A 20,000-nucleotide genomic window follows, 5' to 3' on the forward strand; every position below is an offset into this window, starting at 1 on the left:
ACAGCAACTGCCACCTTTGAAATGTCATTCTCCTTCAATAAAGAGTAGTTTTGTTGCTTTAATTAGGAAGCATTTAAACTCTCTTCCACATCCAAAGAGGGGATTTCTGCTAGAGATTATTAATGACTTAGAATGTACCTGGAAAAAAGATAAAATTATTTCCATTACTGCACCACACTTCCAGGTGGGGGGGTCTATAGTCTCCCACACCCTTAGCACTACAGTCTCCGTCTAACATCAAACGTATCTCTGAAGAAAGGGTGTACAGAGAAGTTCAGCTAATTCTTCTTCATTGATTTCTACCTAAAGAACTCTGCATGTGAAGGATTGCCTGGAATGTGCCCAGCTTTGTGAACACCAGTGCCACCCACCAGGTGTACCACCCATCAAAGAGATTATTTTGTTGGCTGATCTGTAGGGATAGCCCTGCTGATGTTTTCCAGCAGGTGTGGTTTAAGCAGAGCTGCACCAGTTGCACAGACTCACTGTGGAGGCCTTCTTGTTGTACATACTTGTAAAGTAGCCAGTAATAAACGTAGCGTGCACATCCTTGGCTCGTTTACATTGCTCTCTTGCTCAGTTCCTGCTACATATGTACAAGTCTGTTACTGCTGTTTATTGCACTATAATGAAGAGTAAATGGACTACCTTATCCAGCCTTACTTGTCCAGTTACTTTACAGATCCCAGAAGTAAAAATAGATGTGAGTTTGGGATATTTGCTCTTGACAGCTCCTAACTTGTAAATAATGTTAGCTCCTAACTTGTAAATAATGTTAGTGTAATCTGCTATGTAGACAGTGTTGTCACTGTTGGCATCTTCACTTTCAAGAGGATAGCCAGTCTTACAGAAGAATTTTAAGATAACAAAATAAAAATAAATGTGATCTGAAAATAGTGGTGAGCCAGCTCAGAGTACACATAATAGGAGTCTAATGCATGAAACTACAAGCCCCGTGCTGTTATTAGTCCATGTACTCAGTTTAAGCAATGCAATGCATCCACTGAAAAATTGAACTCATACAAATTAGTTTTGGAGTAAGCAAGCTTCATGTCTTACAGGGGTAAAGCCATGTCTATGATTTGGACTCAGTAAGCAGCCTGAGCAATGGAGGAGCCAATCAGTTGAAATTGGAGTGAGTAGTTATTGCTGGCTTACCCATCTTTAGAGAAGGACAAGGTTAGGTCCACTCACACTGATGGCTCCTGCTACAGGCCAAGTATAGCAGCAGGCACTGGACTGTGTCATGTGCCCAGCTTTGTCATTCAGTTTGCTTCAATGTAGCCATGAAGGTGCATGTGTATGAAGCCACATCAAGAGATTTTGGGTCTAAAGAAAAATCCCAGGAAAATGTTAGTGATGTCATGACAACAGGTGACTTATCTGTCTTCCAGCAGGCCAATTGTAGTAGAGAGGGCTTTGTTCTTGGTTACTGCGACAGGATGACACTGGTCTGGAGGGAAGTCAGACATGTTTTCATAAGCTAAGAGGAAGTTCCCTAATCCACGTCAAGTGTTTTTTGGTCAAGACAATCCACTCTGGACACTAAAAATTGTAATAAGCAAATAATTTAGTTTCAAGTTGATTGTAGGGGAGATAGTGACATGCGGCACGTAGAAGTGCATTCAAACCAAATGCCATAGACACTCGGGGGATATCTCTTAGCTGACACAATTTTTCCTTCCTTTTTTGGTATACTTTTACTCCACTACATCTGCCAGTCCTTAGATCCCTTCTGTATGGGGCCCTCAGTAGTTGTAGAGTTTTGTGTGTTTTCTCCAGCCACTGTTACCTTGTGGCCCTTATAATGGATCAGTTCTCTAGCCAAATGAGCATATTTGAGCAAATAAATCTATTAAATAATACCATTTGTCAGCCCTTTCTCTCAATAACCTCAGGTCCCCTTAAAAGTTTGTTCTCCCACCATCCCCTCTCAATTATATCACAGTGCTGTCAGCAGTACAATCTAGGAGAGATTATTTCCTCCTATAAAACTAATTTATAACATTATAAATTCATAGGTAGTTAATAGACAATATAGTCCAGGAGACCATTAAGGAGCCTAGCTCAAATTCCCATTTGGCCAAAGCACTGTTTGGTCAATTGACTTGCTTAAGGTTACACAGTAGGAAAATGAAGGTATAGGGAATTAAACATTGCACCACAGGAAGCAGCTTACTGCTACGTCATAGCCTTAGTCCTCTATGCCACCTGGCAGACATTTGCTTGTGTTTAGTCTTATATATGTGTGTTTAACTGAATAGAATGTGCTTTCTCTTTCTATGATTATTTGCTACAGGAACTTACAGATATCCATCTATTTTACTTGACATAAGCACTTCTACTTTTCATCAGCAATGGAAGATTTTTTTTAATTTCACAATACACACATAATTCTGTTAATTCCAGTATGAGTTAAAGTAAAAATAAAATCACCAGCAACAACAGTAAATGTACAGCAATGGAGGAGACTGAAGAAGTAAACCATATCTGTGAAGATTATAGTATCAGAACACAGCTTCTAAGATGACTGTGTTCACATTTAAGCTCTCTTTATGTCCCACATCTGTAACTTATTATTTGACAAGGTCAAAAGTGCGTGTGTGTGTGTGTGTGTGTGTGTGTGTGTGTGTGTGTGTGTGTGTGTGTGTGTGTGTGTGTGTGTGTCTCTGTATGTCTGTGGACATTAAATACTTACATAACATATTTTAGATGTAAAGTACTTCCTCCAACAACAATTACATGTACTACACCAAGTCTGCAGCATTAGACATAGGAATTATTTAAATAAAATATATATATATATATATATATATATATATATATATATATATATATAAATAAATATACACACACACACACACACACACAAACACATACACACACACACACACTCACACACACACACACACACACACACACACACACTAATAAAATAATACAAAACAATGCAGCAGACAGCCCATTATCTAAGCCTAGTAATGCCCTGCAGGGTAGGTGTTATCAAAAATTAATGTACCTTCCAGGGATGATGGGACACTCAAAAAACACCCCTGGGAATTCTTTTATTTCCCTGGTAACACCCACATTTCTGGCATTATTGCTTGCTTGGGCGTAATTCCATTATAGTGTGCTGTCATTAAAATTAAAACGATTTCTTTGCATGTCTAAAACTGTTTTGTATGCTTACTGGCTACTACTGCTACTCATTGTTTTGTTATTAATATTAAACTAGTCTGCTTTACTGCTGGGGCCTAACCTCACGTACCGTATGCTGTACTTATTTCTTATGTTTTACAAAGTAGTTACCGTGTTTTTGTAAATTCTTGTAACAATGTCTCTAATCTGAGTCAGAATTAAGCATGTTGCCTTGTAGCTTATTGTGCTTACACATTTACCAAACAATTGAAAAAAACATGATCGACAGAAGGAATTAGTCTTCTATCATGAACTTGGTCTGATGCGTTAGATTGCATTTTAAACTTGTAATTTTAAACATTTTTCCAGTAAGCAAAGAAACAAAAATTTTCAACTAAGCAAAGAAACAAAAGTTATGAACCAATAATGACAAACCTGCCCATTTCAGAACATTTCAACCATAAAAGGCCACTCAAACTTCTGTCATTACAATCTTCCAATATCAGTCAACTTGCACAATCTCTGCAGAAGTAAAAACCATCTGAATAACTCCACATTAAAGAGATCTGTAACTAATGAAGAGGTTGCTGCTGGCAAACAAATTTATATTTCAATGTTTCATTTACAAATTCAGTGTCTGCTGCCCTACCATTAAAAAAATGATAAGAAGCTAATAATATTGCAATAGGGAATGAATTGCAAAACAAAAACAGGTTCAAAGTTACTAGCCATCTCATCCAAAGGAGGACACACTCAGGACTGCAGCTCCCCTTAATATATACCACAGTATCAGCAATCCAACTACATTGTGTGGGAATAGAACCTACAGCCTTCTACTTCAAACACAAGTATGCTACCTGTTGTACTACTAACACTGCTTTCAAACTCTCTAGCAAAACAATGATGACCATTTGCTAAACAAAACAGCTGCACATTGAAAACAGGTTTAAGATGAGCAGCAGTAAACTTATCTTCCCTGGAAGCTCAGAGTTCTATGAAAATGTACTGAAGCTCACAATTCCTTGAAAATGCACTGAAACTCACGCTTTTTGCGTAGTCTGTTAGTTGGTGAAGAGAATTCAGGCTCTTGTCTGCTGTAACCAAGGTACAGGGTTTAAGCAGGAATGTTTTGTGTGAGTTTAAATTCTGCATATGGAAATGAAGAAGCAACACCAAGTGTGTGTGTGTGTGTGTGTGTGTGTGTGTGTGTGTGTGTGTGTGTGTGTGTGTGTGTGTTTATGCATGGAAGGATGAAAATCTGCATTGCACACACAGATGCAGAAGGTGTTCTTAAAGAAGGAATGTTTTTAATTAAATGTTGTGGCAGCCGCTCCAGTCAGCAGGCCCCTCCCAGCCAGTGGGCCCTAGGTGACTGCCTAGGTCACCTATTGCTGGATTCTGCTCTGGCAGCTGTGTAGATGTACAGATCAAGGACAACTTCACCCTTATGTTCCATGACCAGTGTTGCAGAAAGTAAAGAAGTCTGGGGGTGGTCAGAGTAGCTAGTAGACCTGCCATGGCCATGGGGCATTGGGTAGTAAAGTTTTAGGATGATGCAGGGGACCCCAGGAAAAAAATGGCCACCTATAAAATATTGTAAAGTTTCCCAGCATGGTACCAAAAGCTTTTGGTAAAATGGAAGACAAATTGTCTTCATAGTGCAGAGGAATAATGACCTCACTATGAACTAGATGACTTGGAGATCATCTGATAACTGGGGTAGGGGAGAAACTGGTCAGGAAGGATGGGAGTGAGAAGCCAATCCCAGCTTTCCCATCCTAGATGAACAGAAGTGTTCTGGACTGCTATAATAACACCATCTATTGGTAAAGAAGTACAAATCACGCAATATGAGTTTTTGAGGAAATGTGCTTAGCACTGACAGTTAATGTTCAATGTAGCCTATTAATGCAAGTGTACAGTAACAACAATACAACAAAACTCTGATAGCTGTCTCCTGGATGGGTTTTGATTGATAATGGAGGCTTGAGGTAAAACTAGGTATGTACAGCGATATGTCCTTTTATACTTAGGCAAACTAGGGTGATCATACAGCGAGTTAGGAGAGAATGTTTGAAATATGATGAGCCAGGATAAGATAGGTGTTGGATTAGGACAGACTAGATGCTAAGGATGCATTGACACTAACCATTCACCCAGACAGGACATTTATAGAATTACACGCAGAGGAAACATCTTTCAAGTGTTAAAATGTAAATTAACATGAGGCAAGAAATCCTTTTCCTGGATACATTTTCTGTTTCTCTTTTGTATTTATATTACAGTGAATAAAGGAAGAAACAGGTCAAATGGGGAAAGAAGAGATGGTGTTTTTCAGACTGCTTCCATCAAGGTGTGAGAGACACATGTAAAAGGTCCGCATCTCATCTGTGATGCTCATTTTAATTGATCTGCATGTATTCTGTGGCAAATGTGGATCTGGAGCATAGTCTTTCATTCAGAATTACTTCTAACAATTTAGTCTAGAAGTAGGCTTTAACTTTGTAAAAAAGTGTCTTTAATTTATAAACTAGATCTTTTTGGCTTGTGGCAGTAAATTACCAAAGAAAGACAAGGCTTTGTTGCTTAAAAAGAAACAATTGGCTTCTTCTATTTCCCAGCAATTCTTCAAAAAGCTGAAAAACATTCCCCCCCTATTTAACTACCTGAACTCACACTGACAAATAATAGTCATTACTGTATTTTATTTTAGGTAAGTAGACTGGACCCAAGCCAAGGGTCCCTTTTCATCCACAGTCTGTTACATTGCAAATAAAATAATTAACAATGTTCTAAAAATAGCAATATTTCAACACAATAAACATAAGTTTATACAGTTTGCTGCACAACTTCCTGCTGAGTAACAGTACAACAGTGGAAATAGGCAGAGTGTATACAAATGTTAACGCAAAACACAATTATCGCCAAGGAAAACCAAGATCCCTAGACTAGCATCATTTGTTACAGTTACAGGTGAACAGTGACTACGTAGCCCAGCTTTGAACTGATGTTTAAGATGTAAAAGTGAAATGAGAGAGCAGCACTAGATTCTTAAACTTTCCCAGGAGCATTGTTTTCATGTAAACAATGAAAGGCTGGCCTCAAATGTGAGGTCTGAAATCCATCTTATGTTTCAAGGGTTTAGACTATTGCTGTGTCATGTGAAAACCTGCTTTGTCACAACATTTGATTCTGAATACATTTCCAGTCCCAGTTATATCAAATTTCACTGTGTTGGCATACATGATGCCAGGAGAGGTATAGAGCTACAGCTGGAAATTAGGTCTCATGACTTATTAAACACTGCATTAATTGCAATCTTCTCCACTAGAAATACTCTTTGTTCTATAATTAAAGCATTTACAGCTTATAGGAAAGCATTGGGAACTTAAGTTTTATAGTAACTTTCAGTATGATGATTTTAGACATAGTAGAAATGACACAGTCTCACTAAAAATAATTACATGTTGAGGATAACCGCGGCCTTCTTTGTTGTTTAGTAGATTGTTCATTCATGTAGTGTGCAGTACAGATTCTAGGTATCAGGCCCAGAACTGAACGTAAAGCTTTTTAACTGACAGTTATTTGAAGATACTGCTGTGATCAAATGTAGCAGGACTACAACACTAGATGTGCTTTGTCCCAACTTCTTTAATTATGGCCTGCAAGTAATGCTGTACATACTTTTACATTCTTGAAATTATATGAGCCTCAAGATAGTATAAATATTTTAGAGTGCAATTTCTACACACAATGCAGAAAGAAGAGATAAGGAGATGTGTCAGCTGTCTATATAAAGGAATGGATCACAGGGAATGAGTGACACTTGGGTGAAGAGGCAGGCGGTGGCCTAACTGTCTGCACATGGGGATGAATTTAGGAAATGGACAAGGCATTGACAGATTGCAGGGAAAAGTTATAGCAAAGGTGTTATAGGTAAGGAGCCTAAACATGCAAAAGCAAACTCCCTGCTGATGCACTTAAAATCAAGGCAGGTCTGGTTAGCTAGTGCCTGAACCCAGTCATGAAGGATTTACCCTAGAAATGGTACTTACTATTCTATTGTTAAATAGGATGAACAGGCTGACTGAGTGATCTTAATGGGATTAATCTCTAAAGTGGTACTTCCATGTGCACCCCAGAGGATCTTTTTTTCCTTATTCTCTTTTTTACTTTATTTCCAATTTTTTACTGCCACTGCCTGTAGATAATTTTTTTCATTCTCAGGCAAAAGATGACTGAGAAAGTTCATCTCTGAAGCAGTCCATAGTGAAGATTTGGAGTTTTCTTATTTTTATTTTTATTCGCTATTGTGCATTCCTGGTGAGGTGTTGGGGGAGTGCAAATGGGTGACTGTGGAGGTCAGCAAATGGTGTTTGCTTCAAGCAGCTCAGACCCTCATCTCATAGCAAGAATGATGGTTTCTCTCATCCCCACAAGGGAAATCACACCACTCTGTCTGCTCCCAAGAGCATGTAAACCCCCCTCCCTTCCCCTCCTGGGAAAGACAAGCATGTCATGTCCTATCATTCTCCAGCCAACCCCAAATGGCTCCTCCAGTACTAGGGCCAATAGTCAAGACCAGGTTGCCTGGGTCACACTCGGGATGCACATCATCTGCATAGCAGGTTTTAACTTGTACATGAAAATATATAATCTCCTGTTGATTTGGTGGCATGGATTTTAATACCAAAAATGTTTTTACATTGCAGATTCCCTGAAAGAATGGAGTAGAAAAGCAAAACACTGGTTTTAGCCAGACTGATGGTAGACCATAAACAGGCCTTTCCTGTGTAAAGCAAAATAATATAATTGTAATGAAAGCAAAGCTCACTATTGCACATACCACCGCACTATTTCTCAACTGAAGAGATATATGTGTGTACAAGATTTGCATGTATGTGTGTGTGTGTCCGCAGACATGTGTGTGTGTGTGTCCGCAGATGTGTGTGTGTGTGTGTGTGTGTGTGTGTGTGTGTGTGTGTGTGTGTGTGTGTGTGTGTGTGTGTGTGTGTGTGTGTGTGTGTGTGTGTGTGTGTGTGTATCTATTTAAATCTATCTGTTTCTATCTATCTGTATATACCAGGATGGTTGCTTGGATGAGGTAAGTCCAAAAACAGCAAAATAGCCTGCACATAATAAAAAATTGTAATCAACTTTATTTAGCTTACATAAATCCCCCTGCAGACCTTGCTTTCATCCTAAATGGGCTTTTTTAATGCTTAATCTGATTTAGCATTTAAACATTGAAAAAGGCCATTTATACCACGGTCTGTGGGAGCTGTATACTGTTTTGCTGCTTACATACATACATATATATATATATATATATATATATATATATATATATATATATATACACACACACACACACACACACACACACACACACACACACACACACACACATACATATATATACACACACACACATACATATATATATATATATATATATATTTATAAATATAGATCTATCTATACATATATATCTATATATATATATATATAAATATATATATATATATATATATATATATATATATATATATATATATATATATATATATATATATATATATATATATAGATATATATATATATATATATATATATATATATATATATATATATATATTTATATATATATATATATATAGATATATATAGATATATATATGTATATATATATATATATATATATCCCAAAAGTATAAATATAAACCAAAGAGTAAAAAAGTCATACAAACAAATCATTCAGTAAAAACTGCAACAAAAACCAAGCCAAGCTGGAATTTTCACTTTGCAAAAACTTAAACCTCCTATAATGGAGGCCCACAGGACATAAAAAAATGTCCCTCTTTGTCCTGTGACAGAATGGCACTCTGTTCAATATTACTTGTCTGCCTTGTACCCACTGAGAGCCACCATAGGCTCTGGCTTCCCCAGATCCCAGAAATGGAGTAACAGGATAAATGAATAAAGAACAATTGAATTCTAGACATAATCCACAACCAAAACTTACTGCTTTCAGAGACAACTAAGAAATTCAGAGAATCTGGATTCCTGGGTTGACTTGTGGAGATAAATTTAGACCATAATGCAACTTCTCTATGGGAATGGGATCGGTGTGTGGGATTGGGCTGTCTTGCCTTTTATCAAGATATGGACTGCCATCGAGAAAACGACCATATCTTGATAAAAGGCAAGAATCAGATGTCTTGAAAGGTACCTTTGGGTTCATTATGAGCTACTGCAGTTTTTCACTTGATCAGAATAGTGTTCAGGTTGTCTGTCAGTGGTAAGTCACTTAAAATATCAATCTGTTTGCCATCAGTCACAGTGTAATGTTATGCAAGATCTGTTGCCTCCAATAAGAAAAGGCTAGGAGTGGGCAACAGATGCATTCCTAATGGCATAAAAAGGAAACATTTCACCTCTACTGCTTAACACCTCACTTATTTGTGAATTTCCACAGCGGAAGCTCAGAGATCATGTTTGTCATCCAGTAAAGAAACCACCATAAAAAACTTCTCCAAAGCCAACTTCATGCTACTCAAGTCAGAAGTGACAAACTTCATAACACACATGCAGATGGGAACTGAAAGTTCAACTGCTGAATCCTACACTAAGGCAGTGTATGAGCACATCCACTCATGCATGAATCGTGCCATCCCAAATAGAACCAAAATGCTCTCATCCAAAAAAAGGAAGCCAATCTGGTGGTCCCCTGCCATAAACAAACTTTACAACAAAAGGAAGAAACTTTTGCAGAAAAGAGGAAAATCCCAGGATGCAAAAAACTCCCTTACTAGCCTCAGTAAGAAACTGAGATGCCTCATAAAATCCTCCAAAGCTAGTTACGAAAATAAAATTGCCAAAGATTCCAAAGACAACCACAAAGCATTCTATAACTATGTCTGAGCTAAAACAGAATGGCATTAAATATACTGATCCAAAGGATATTGCCAATATCCTGGCAGATCGATTCAGTGCCAACTTCACCCCCCTCACCCCTAAATGGCCCATCTCAATACCGGAAGATTGCCAAATTCCAGTAATAACGGCCACACAGGTACAAAACGCACTCTCTAAAGCCAAGAATACAGCATCCATGGGACCAGATGACATCCCGGGCTGTGTACTACATGAACTACAATATGAACTGGCACCTCACCTAAGTGTCATGTTTAATCATAGCCTCACCTCAGGTTTCGTGCCCACTGAGTGGCGCAGAGCTACAGTTATCCCAATCCACAAGGGGGATCCAACTTGGATCCCGGAAACTACCATCCCATCAGTCTGACAAGCCTTATCTGTACAGGCCATGGAGCGTATTATCATGGAACTTATAAACAAAGACATTGGCAACCTTCAAACACTGGACCCCACCCAGTTTGGGTTTGTGAAGGGCCGATCTTGTCTCCTGAACCTGATTGACTTCTTTGAATCAGTCTCCAGAGCCATGGACAAGGGTAAGGTGGTCCACACAGCCTATCTAGACCTTGCCAAGGCCTTTGACACCATCCCCCACTCTGGAATCATAGATAAACTTACTAAGTTGGGCATTAATCCCTATGTCACCCAATGGGTTGCTAAATGGCTTACTGATAGAACCCACACTGTAAAAGTAGCCGACTCCAAATCCAGCTCCAGACAAGTGACAAGTGGAGTACCTCAGGGTTCAGTCCTGGGGCGCTCTTGTTTGGCATCTACTTCTCTGAAGTACAGGTCAACACTAAGGGACTCTGGCTAACAAAGTTTGCAGATGACTGCAAACTGGGAGCCATTATTGAATCCCCAAATGATGTGGATACTCTACAAAAGGGCCTTACAGAAACAGATGCTTGGTGCCAGAGCCATGGGCTCAAGCTCAATGCCAAGAAATGTATTGTTATCCCCTTTGGGAAAAACATGTATCCATGAATTACCATATAGGTGGCAGTACACTAAACACAGAAAGTGTGATAAGAGACTTAGGGACACAGGTGGACAGTGGTCTCACCTTCGATAACCACATCGCCACAACAGTCAGGAAATCCTTCTATGTGGCACACCTCATCACGAAGGGCTTTTCATCCAGAAAAAAGGAGGTCATTGTCCCACTGTACTCATCCCTCATTAGACCCATTGTAGAATACAACGCCCCATTTGGTATGTACCTCTCAAGACATCTGCAACAACTGGAAAGGCCTCAGAAATACCTCACTAAAAGAATCACAGGCCTAAAGCAGATGCCCTACGCTGACCGCCTTAAAAAACTCCAGCTATACTCTGTCGCATATCATCTACTCAGAGGTGATCTCTGCTTAACATACAAGGCCATGTCAAACCCAGAGCTGTTGGACATGCTACACTTAAAGAAATCCCAATCCCTCAGAGCTACACGCTCCAGGGATCTAAACCTTGTCATCACAATAAACAAAACATGCTGGAGGGATAGGTTCCTGACTCACAGACTCCCCAGACTCTGGAATAGATTGCCCATACATGTCAAGCAGAGTGCCTCTTTGGACCTCTTCAAGAGGAACCTTGATGATTGGATTGGAGAAAGGAAATTCACCCCAGGGATCATGTCAGTCGCCCTGCTAGACAGGGGTCCAGGAAAGTAAATAATGTGGGAAGAAATAGCCAGGGAATTGTTATGGCTAGGCTTGTATAGGCCCTAGGGCTGATAGCCTAGTACCAACCTATGAACCTATGAACCATGACGGCCTAGAAAAGCCTCATTCCAGTTTCTTTGAATCTTGGCTTTTTCAGTGATGATTAATTGAAGGCAGCAGTAGTTCTTGATCACCCAGGTCTTCCCAAGGAAATCTCAGAAGTTATTGTGGGTTAGCAAAAAGACTTCCACTCAGCTGATGTACAAGGCAAATGTTCACCATTTGGGCTAAGTGGTACTCTATTCTTTCTCAGTCTATAAATTCTTAAGTTTTTCCTGGCTTACTTCAGGCATTCTTTTGACCCAAAACTCATTTATACTTCCATCAGGGTACCTGTCTCTCTAGGTCTGCATGACCTAGTAGAAGCCAAGACTCTTGCCCAATACAGTCTGGTGAAAAAGATTCTGAAGGTGATTCTTCATCACTGCCATCAGGAAAAAATCTATTTCTATTTTTGGAGAAGCTTAATGTCAAGATCACCCAATGTTTTTGTTCTGATCGACTTTCTCTCTGATCATCATGATTTCATCTTGATAGATCAGTCTCTCAGCTCAAGGCTACTATATGTAAAGAATGTATGGTCATCTTTTCTAAGTTGTAAGTCTTTCTAGAGATGAATCCTCATTTTTCTTTCTAAACGTGGTTTTGGAGCTTTCACTCTTCTATTCTATGTTTCCTCATTTTCTTTCAAAGTGATAATGTGACAAAAGAACATTATTTATAACTAGAAGTTCAAAATCAGTTATTGTTCTGATGCCACTGAGTGAGTGGCTGCAGCCTGGGGACCTGTGGTTTGTTTCCTTTGTTTATAGCAAGTCAGTGTTTATTGTTGCCTAACAGGCATGATCCAGCTGTATTGCACCTGCACAATAGACAATTTAAGGCAGACATTTAATACTATGAGCTGGTAATAAGCTTCACTCTCCGGTCTGAATTTGTATCCATCTTTTTACTGCATGCAGACTCCAACAAGAACTTTTAGTAAACAGCATAAGCAAACAAACTATTCTCCAGGGCTACTCTGAAAAAGATAGAAGTGCTCATGCCTAGTTGGTTAAACAAGTTAATAAATACATTCCTTTCTGTCATCAAAAGTCTACTATTCCCTTGACTAATGTAGAGAAAGAACATTCCAGCAGAAGGCGGCTGTCTTCATTACATCACCTGTGTGTACATTTACCAAGGATTGCAGCTTGAACATCCTCTTCAGAAATATAGCCTTCATCAGGCAGGATTTCATTCAGGCCTTCTACACTGATGTTATGCTGTCTGGACTCCTTCTGCCTCCTTAAGAGGATTTTGAAACCACTATTTAGAGTTATTCTGAAGTGCTCCCCATGACAAACAATCAAGTATTCACCATTGCGGCTTATTCAGGAACACACTCTGCCATGGGGACAATATTTCCTCTCTCCTTCTCTTTTGCATGAGGCACTGTCTATGCTTTATTGTAAGAGCAATGCCTCCTACAAGTAAACTTCATGTTAATAAATTTTAAACCTTGTTGGTTAATGTGTTCTCTGCATATATAGTGCCCTGTTTGAGTGTGAGAAGAGAATGCGGGATCCTGGCTATGTACACACCTCTTAACCATTGTGAAGTGATGGTATGTAATGGACCACAATACGGGGGTATTTACACCCAGAGAGAAAGATAGTTCAAGACTTTATGAAATGCTGCACAAGTGGGCACAGGACGGAAGTAGTGAAGTGCTTTACCCACAGCAATAGACTGTTTTGATGCTCATTTGATATGGCTGGTATTCATGTCTTTAATTTATTTTTTGAATATCACGTGTGATACTAAATCACGGTGACCTGTACAAGAGTGGGCCTCTCATTTCTGTGTATTTTATCATACCAAGGATGCTTGGATTTCTTTTAGAAGTTTCTTTGACATATGTCTGTTACATTTATTGGGGTCAGGTATTTTTCTCAGCGGTTTGACACTGCTATGCAGTTCATCTGTTACATTTGGTGAGGAGGACAAGTGATGTCTTTTAGAATTTAGCCACTGCTTTGCTATTTACTTATTAAATTAGGTGGATGAAATAGTTTCTTAAGGTAGCCCATGTCATGCACTACACTGGGGAAAAGGCAGGAGCTTTCTTTGTGGAAGAAGCACTGCTATGCTCTTTATCTATTACATTTTATGAAGATGTAGTTCATTTGTTTACAAGTCTTCCACTGGCAATTTCTTTACCTCTTAAACTGGGGACCGGAGGTAATATTTTTTTTTTTGGAAATTAGCTGCTACTGTGCTCTTCTCTATCACAGTGGGGGGTGAATCATGTAATTCTTTTCAGAAGCCACTAACACGTTATCTCTTAAACTGGGAACTGGAGGTGATTTTTTTTTAAATCAGCTGCTACTATGTTCTTCTCTATCACAGTGGGGTGGATCATGTACTTCTTTTCAGAAGATGGCCCTGGCCATGTTCTTTTGTCTTACACTTGTACAAGACATATGGTGACAAATGATTTATTTTGAAAGCTGGCCCCTACAAACTACAGTCTTCATTGCATGATACTGCAAACCTCTTGTAAAAGAGGCCTATTGCATATGTGCAAATGACCTATTAAGGACATAAAGTGTTTCAGCTATATGGCTTCTGAATATCCATGACTTTTCACATTTTACTTTTTAAGTCTCTATGGACAGATTCAGGTCAATAGAGCCAAACCCACTAGTTGTGGACATAGCACAGCATAAGTGTATATTCTAGAAACACAGGGTCTTTAAACCTAGCCGATGTGTATAACCATTAAAGTGTCCACATATTATCCCAACTAACAACTAAACCAAAAGTAAAAGGGTCACACAAACAAACTAATTAATACAAACTATAAGAAAACCAAGCCAAGCTAGAGTTTTCACTGTGTTATATCTTAAACCTGTTGTAATTGAGACCTATTGATATATGAAAATGAACATAAAACATAAAAAGTCATGGACATTCAGAAGCCATATAGCTGAAACACTTGATGGCCTTAAGGGGTCATTTGCATATATTCTACGGGCCTCTATTACCAGAGGTTTACGGTATCACACAGTGAAAATGTTAGCTTGGCTAGGTTTTCTTGTAGTTTTTTACTAATTGGTTTGTCTGTGTGATCTTTTTACTTTTGGCTTAGTTGTTAGTTGGGATTTTTTTGCAGACATCTTAATGGTTATGGACATTAGCTGGGTTTAAAGATCCTGTGTTTCAAAAGTATATAGGAACAATCTAATTATGCTGTGTTGCTAGGTATTTGAAAGCTGAAATGTATATGTCTCTCTCTGTCTCTCTCTTGCCACCACCTTTAAAATGTACCAACCAAATAGACTTTTGAGATCTAATTCCCAGAATCTAATTGAACTGCATAAACCTGCCCGTCCACCAGGCAAACATCTAATGTCCTTCTCTCTGGCACGCCATTGGAATTCCCTCCCACCTCTCATCCACACCACCAGCAGCCTCAATTCATTCAAAACCTTACTTCACACACACCTAACTTCACTGTGGGAATGCTCTTGCTCCCACCCCACATAATCTCCCTACACTATAGCTACTCTCTATAAGCTATAATTCACAATAGCCTCCCATTGTTTTGTACCCCTAATAAACTCTAGGAATTAGCATAACTCCTAGAATTGTACAATTCAGTAGCCTAGAAAATAACTGCACAAATTAGCATAACTGTTAAAAAAATTAGACTGTTTCTGTTATTGCATTGTGCTAATATGTTAAACTGTTAAAAACTTTGTTTGTAAATATTACTCTTACTGCTTTGTACTAATATGTGTACTCTACTAATATGTGTTTTTCTATTTGTTTAATTTGCCTTCATTTGTGCACATTACATTTCTCTAATAACTTACTGTTATGTTAAATCTGTAATTTGTAATTTTCTGGAGCTTTTCTCCCCAGGACTCCATTAAAAATGGGCTCCTCGTGACCCAATAGACTATCCTGGCAAACAAACTATAATTAAATAAAATAAATATGTTTACAGCTAGTGGGGTTTGGCTGTATTGCACTGAATCTGTCTATAAAGCTTAGAAAGTATATAGCTAAAAGGCTTGATATTCTTAAGGAGGCATTTGCATATGTCCCATGGACCTAGCACATATCTCTTAATATCGTAAAGCACTAAATCTGGACAAAGGCTGAAAAATAGGAAAACATTTTAAATATTGCTCTTACAAACTTAGAAAGTTGATAACATGAATTTTCTGAAGGATATCAAGTCTGAAACACAAATGCCAGTTATTATTTTCAACCTTCAGTCTTTAATGATTTACCACTAATTTGCCAGAAAAAAATATAGTTTTATGAAAAATGGACCAAAAATATAAGTCCAAAATCTGGACATTCTGCAAAAATCTCTACAGTTGAGAGTTATGACCTAGATGTCCAAGAGAGTTAGGGTATCACACAGTGAAAAACCCTAGCTTGACTAAGTTTTTACTATCTGGTTTGTTTGTGTGACCTTTTTGCTTGTGTTTTCATCTGTTGTGGTGATTTTCTCCCCTTGTATATAGCTTACTTATCAGCTAGTGTAAAATGTATTTATGTGTGTTTTCTGGAGCCTTTTTCTCCAGCTCACTGTAAAATATTTAATCTGTTGCAGGGTTTTTCTCACCTTGCATATAATTACTCATCAACTACTGTTTAAATATTTGTGAATCTGTTATGGAACTTTTCTCCCAGAGCCTCCACTAAAAATGGGCCAGTGACTCGGTTCGACTTTTCTGCTTACCAAAGGACAAATAAAATAAAAATAAATAACTATGGAGGTAAAGGTAATAGAGAGGGATGAGGCCAAGAAGATGTTTGGACTGTAGGCTAGAGACTGTCATCTCTACCAGTGACTGATATCAGATTATAGGCAAAGAGAATGGGACAGAGGAATATTATAGGTTCATAGGTAAGTACTAGGCTAGATGCCCTTGCTGGCCATTTTAAGCATAGCCATTTTTCCTTTTTGTACTTGGAATGACCTATCACATTTGGTTATAGATTGGCCTTACCTATACTACGATCAGTAATTATATATTACCCCAATGAGAATAACTGGGATCACACCATAGATAATTTGAGGGGGATAAACCATTTAGCAGCTGTCACTGTCCATTAGTAGTATAGGGGCAGTTTTGGGGTAAAATTTTAGTTCCCTATCCATAGAGCTAAGTTGCACTTGAAAATGTATGGGGATGAACTATGTTTTATTTGAATGGGAAGTCTGTTCCACAGCAGAAGTATCATTGTAAGATGACTCCATTTTGATTGGAAGTGTTTTAAAATTAAAATCTTATGAGATTTAACTATTTTATAGCTTATGTTTTGTGTATTTATGGATAGCTTTTATTTATTTATTTATTTGACATTTGTTAACCGGGATGGTCCAACTGGGCAAAGCCATTTTTCAGTTTAGGCCCAGGGCAAAAATCTCCACAAAAAAATAAATAACAGTTGTTGTGTTGTGTCTTTCGGCTTTTCCCGGTTAGGGGTCGCCACAGCGGAACTCCGGTCCGCTAATGATTGGTAGTTGATTTAAAATGTAAAAACAATGAGATACAGTAAAATGCAAAATATCTATAAATTTAACAATACAATATCAGCAGTAATAATATCAGCATATAACTATAAGTAAGGAGTAAGAAGATAGAGAAGATAACAAAGAAGGAAAAGAAAGGCAGTAGGAAGGAAGCAGAGCTACAGTAGGGGAGGAGTTCAAGTTGGATGATTACAGAGACAAGACCAGGTACTATTAAGATGCAGTTTCAGTATTTTCTTAAATTCATGAACATTGGAGATAATTCTCAAGGACAGAGGACATTTATTCCAATGGGAGGCAAGAGAAGAGCTGATGGGCAAGTGCTTGTTATCCAAGATGGATTATATGTAACATAATGTCATTTTAATTGTGAATTTTTGAAATATTTTTTATTGTTTGGTCACAGTCATGTGAAGCTAATTGGAGAGTATATTTTAGTCAATTAACCTTGGTTTATGTGATTGTGATGAAGACCGATACAAAAGCTCTCAATCATTAAAGTGTGTGAACTGTGTTTCTGTTTCCCTGGCCCTGCTTCTTTTTTTTGGAGTTGTATTGTTTCCCGTGGTGGTTCTTGGTTTCTTCTGTGAGATATAGCTATCCCTCCATAGTGTTCTGTTAAGGTTGTAGAAGAGGTTTAAATCCCTAGACTGGGTATTTCTGATGCCATCTGACTTGCTGATGTGCAGTAAATCCATCAGTAATGGGTTGGAGGATGCCCTGTATGCAGACATGGGTCACCTCTTAGCAGCTTGCAGAATACCAAGTATAGTGACAGGTCTTTTCTTAAGTGAAAGACCTGCCCTAGCTCTGGTAGGGTTTTTAGCCAAATCTAGGCCAGAAGTTACTGTTTAAAAAGAGAAAATTTGTAGGGCATGTGACATCCCTTCTCTGGGCCAGTGATAAAGGAGTCACAATCCTCACCATGGACACCAGTGAGGGACATTCAATTGGAACAAAAATAGATACACACAGTATTTCTAGATACAGCTCTCTGCACCAAGCATGATTTCCCTTAAGAGTACAGAGGGAACACACTCAGTCTTGGGGCTGGGTTTCTCTCTTTATCTCCAGCCCCCAGAATAAGACTCCCCGCTGACACAGTTATAGAGTTGAGTCCTCAGGTGAGCATTCCAAGCCAAGTCCTCCACCACCCTCTCCGTGAAACAAGTATTCTGTGTCCCTGTGTCCCTGCTCCAAGTAGTTGACACACACACACTCTTTGAAATTTGATTTACACACACACACACACACACACACACACACACACACACACACACACACACACACACATCTACCTGAGAAAGGGTGGCACAGATTCACCTGCTGTTCCCCTTCACCCAGACTATAAGGTAGTTACACTGCCACCAGCCAGCTACTCTAAGGCTCTTACAAGGGTGGCCAATTACACTGAGTAAAATTAATACTAATACAAATGATAATGTTGACCAAACAACAAAGCTTTCAGGAGTGGCCACAGTGTCACCAAATAAATATAAGTACTCTCAAAGGTTAAAATATTCTCTAAAAGACCAGCCACAATGAAAAGTTTAAATATATTTAATAATAAATAATAAAAGAACATGAAAATGCTAAATATCTATTTACAATAACCACCAGAGTTTCATGTCACAGGAAATATTAAAATGACACAGATGGATAGATTAACAAAGATACAGAAAACAGTACTTAACTAATCTCACTATATTTTCCTGGTTACTTACTACAGCAAGGCAAGATGAATTGAGTGAATAATTCTTCTTTGTCAGGTTTCAAAAACAGACTGCTCTGACACTTCTGTCTCATTTAGTATTAAAGCATCATTTGAGTGGTGGCTTACAGAATGACATCACACACATCTGGTCATCTGACTTCTGGTTCCCATACTACCCACTTTACTAGAAAATGAACAAGAATCTGCCACGTATATGTCATAATACACACACACATAGAGCTTTGCTAAGATGTGTTATAGCATCTTGAAGCTATAAAACCATTTCAAAAATATCCACCTTTCCAGGGTAGCAATTAATTCACCCCTAAGGACAATATAGTAGGATTCCTAGTCCTGGTTTTTACAGACATTTTGTCTCTGGCTGAAATCAGAATTTTAAGATACAATCTTTATGGCCTAAACCAGGTAATTTAATTTCAGACTATTTTTCAAAGTTAGCTGGACTGAGATTAACCTCTTGTCTTCCAGTATCCTCTGTTATAATATATTCATGGACCTAATAAACAAGGCTATAGGGAATCTCCAAACTCTGGATCTCACACAGTTTGGTTTTGTGAAAGGTAGATCATGCCTGCTCAACTTGGTCGACTTGTCAATCACCAGAGCTGTGGATATAGGCAAGGTGGTTCATACAGCCTACCTTGACCTGGCCAAGGCCTTTGATACCATCCACCATTCAGGAATCATAGTAAAACTCAGTAAGCTAGGCATCAACCCCTATATCACTAGGTGGGTTGCAAACTGCCTCACAGATAGAACCCACAGTGTGAAAGTAGCTGACTCCAAGTCAGACTGCCAACAATTCACGAGTGGAGTCTCACAGGGTTCAGTCCTGGGTCCTCTCCTGTTTGGTATATACTTATCTGAAGTCCAGGCCAGCACAAAGGGACTCTGGCTGACAAAGGTCACAGACGATTGCAAGTTG

The 20,000-nt window shown here is 38.6% G+C and overlaps 1 protein-coding gene across 4 annotated transcripts in view; it reads right to left on the reverse strand.

Moving 5' to 3' along the window:
• The window catches only part of NFATC2 (nuclear factor of activated T cells 2), a 349,933-nt gene that overhangs the window by 39,906 nt on the left and 290,027 nt on the right, over positions 1–20,000 (reverse strand). The window lies entirely within an intron of this gene.

The sequence above is a fragment of the Protopterus annectens genome, chromosome 12.part0, assembly GCF_019279795.1.
Source record: "Protopterus annectens isolate FY-2018-M chromosome 12.part0, PAN1.0, whole genome shotgun sequence".
NCBI lineage: Eukaryota > Metazoa > Chordata > Ceratodontiformes > Protopteridae > Protopterus > Protopterus annectens.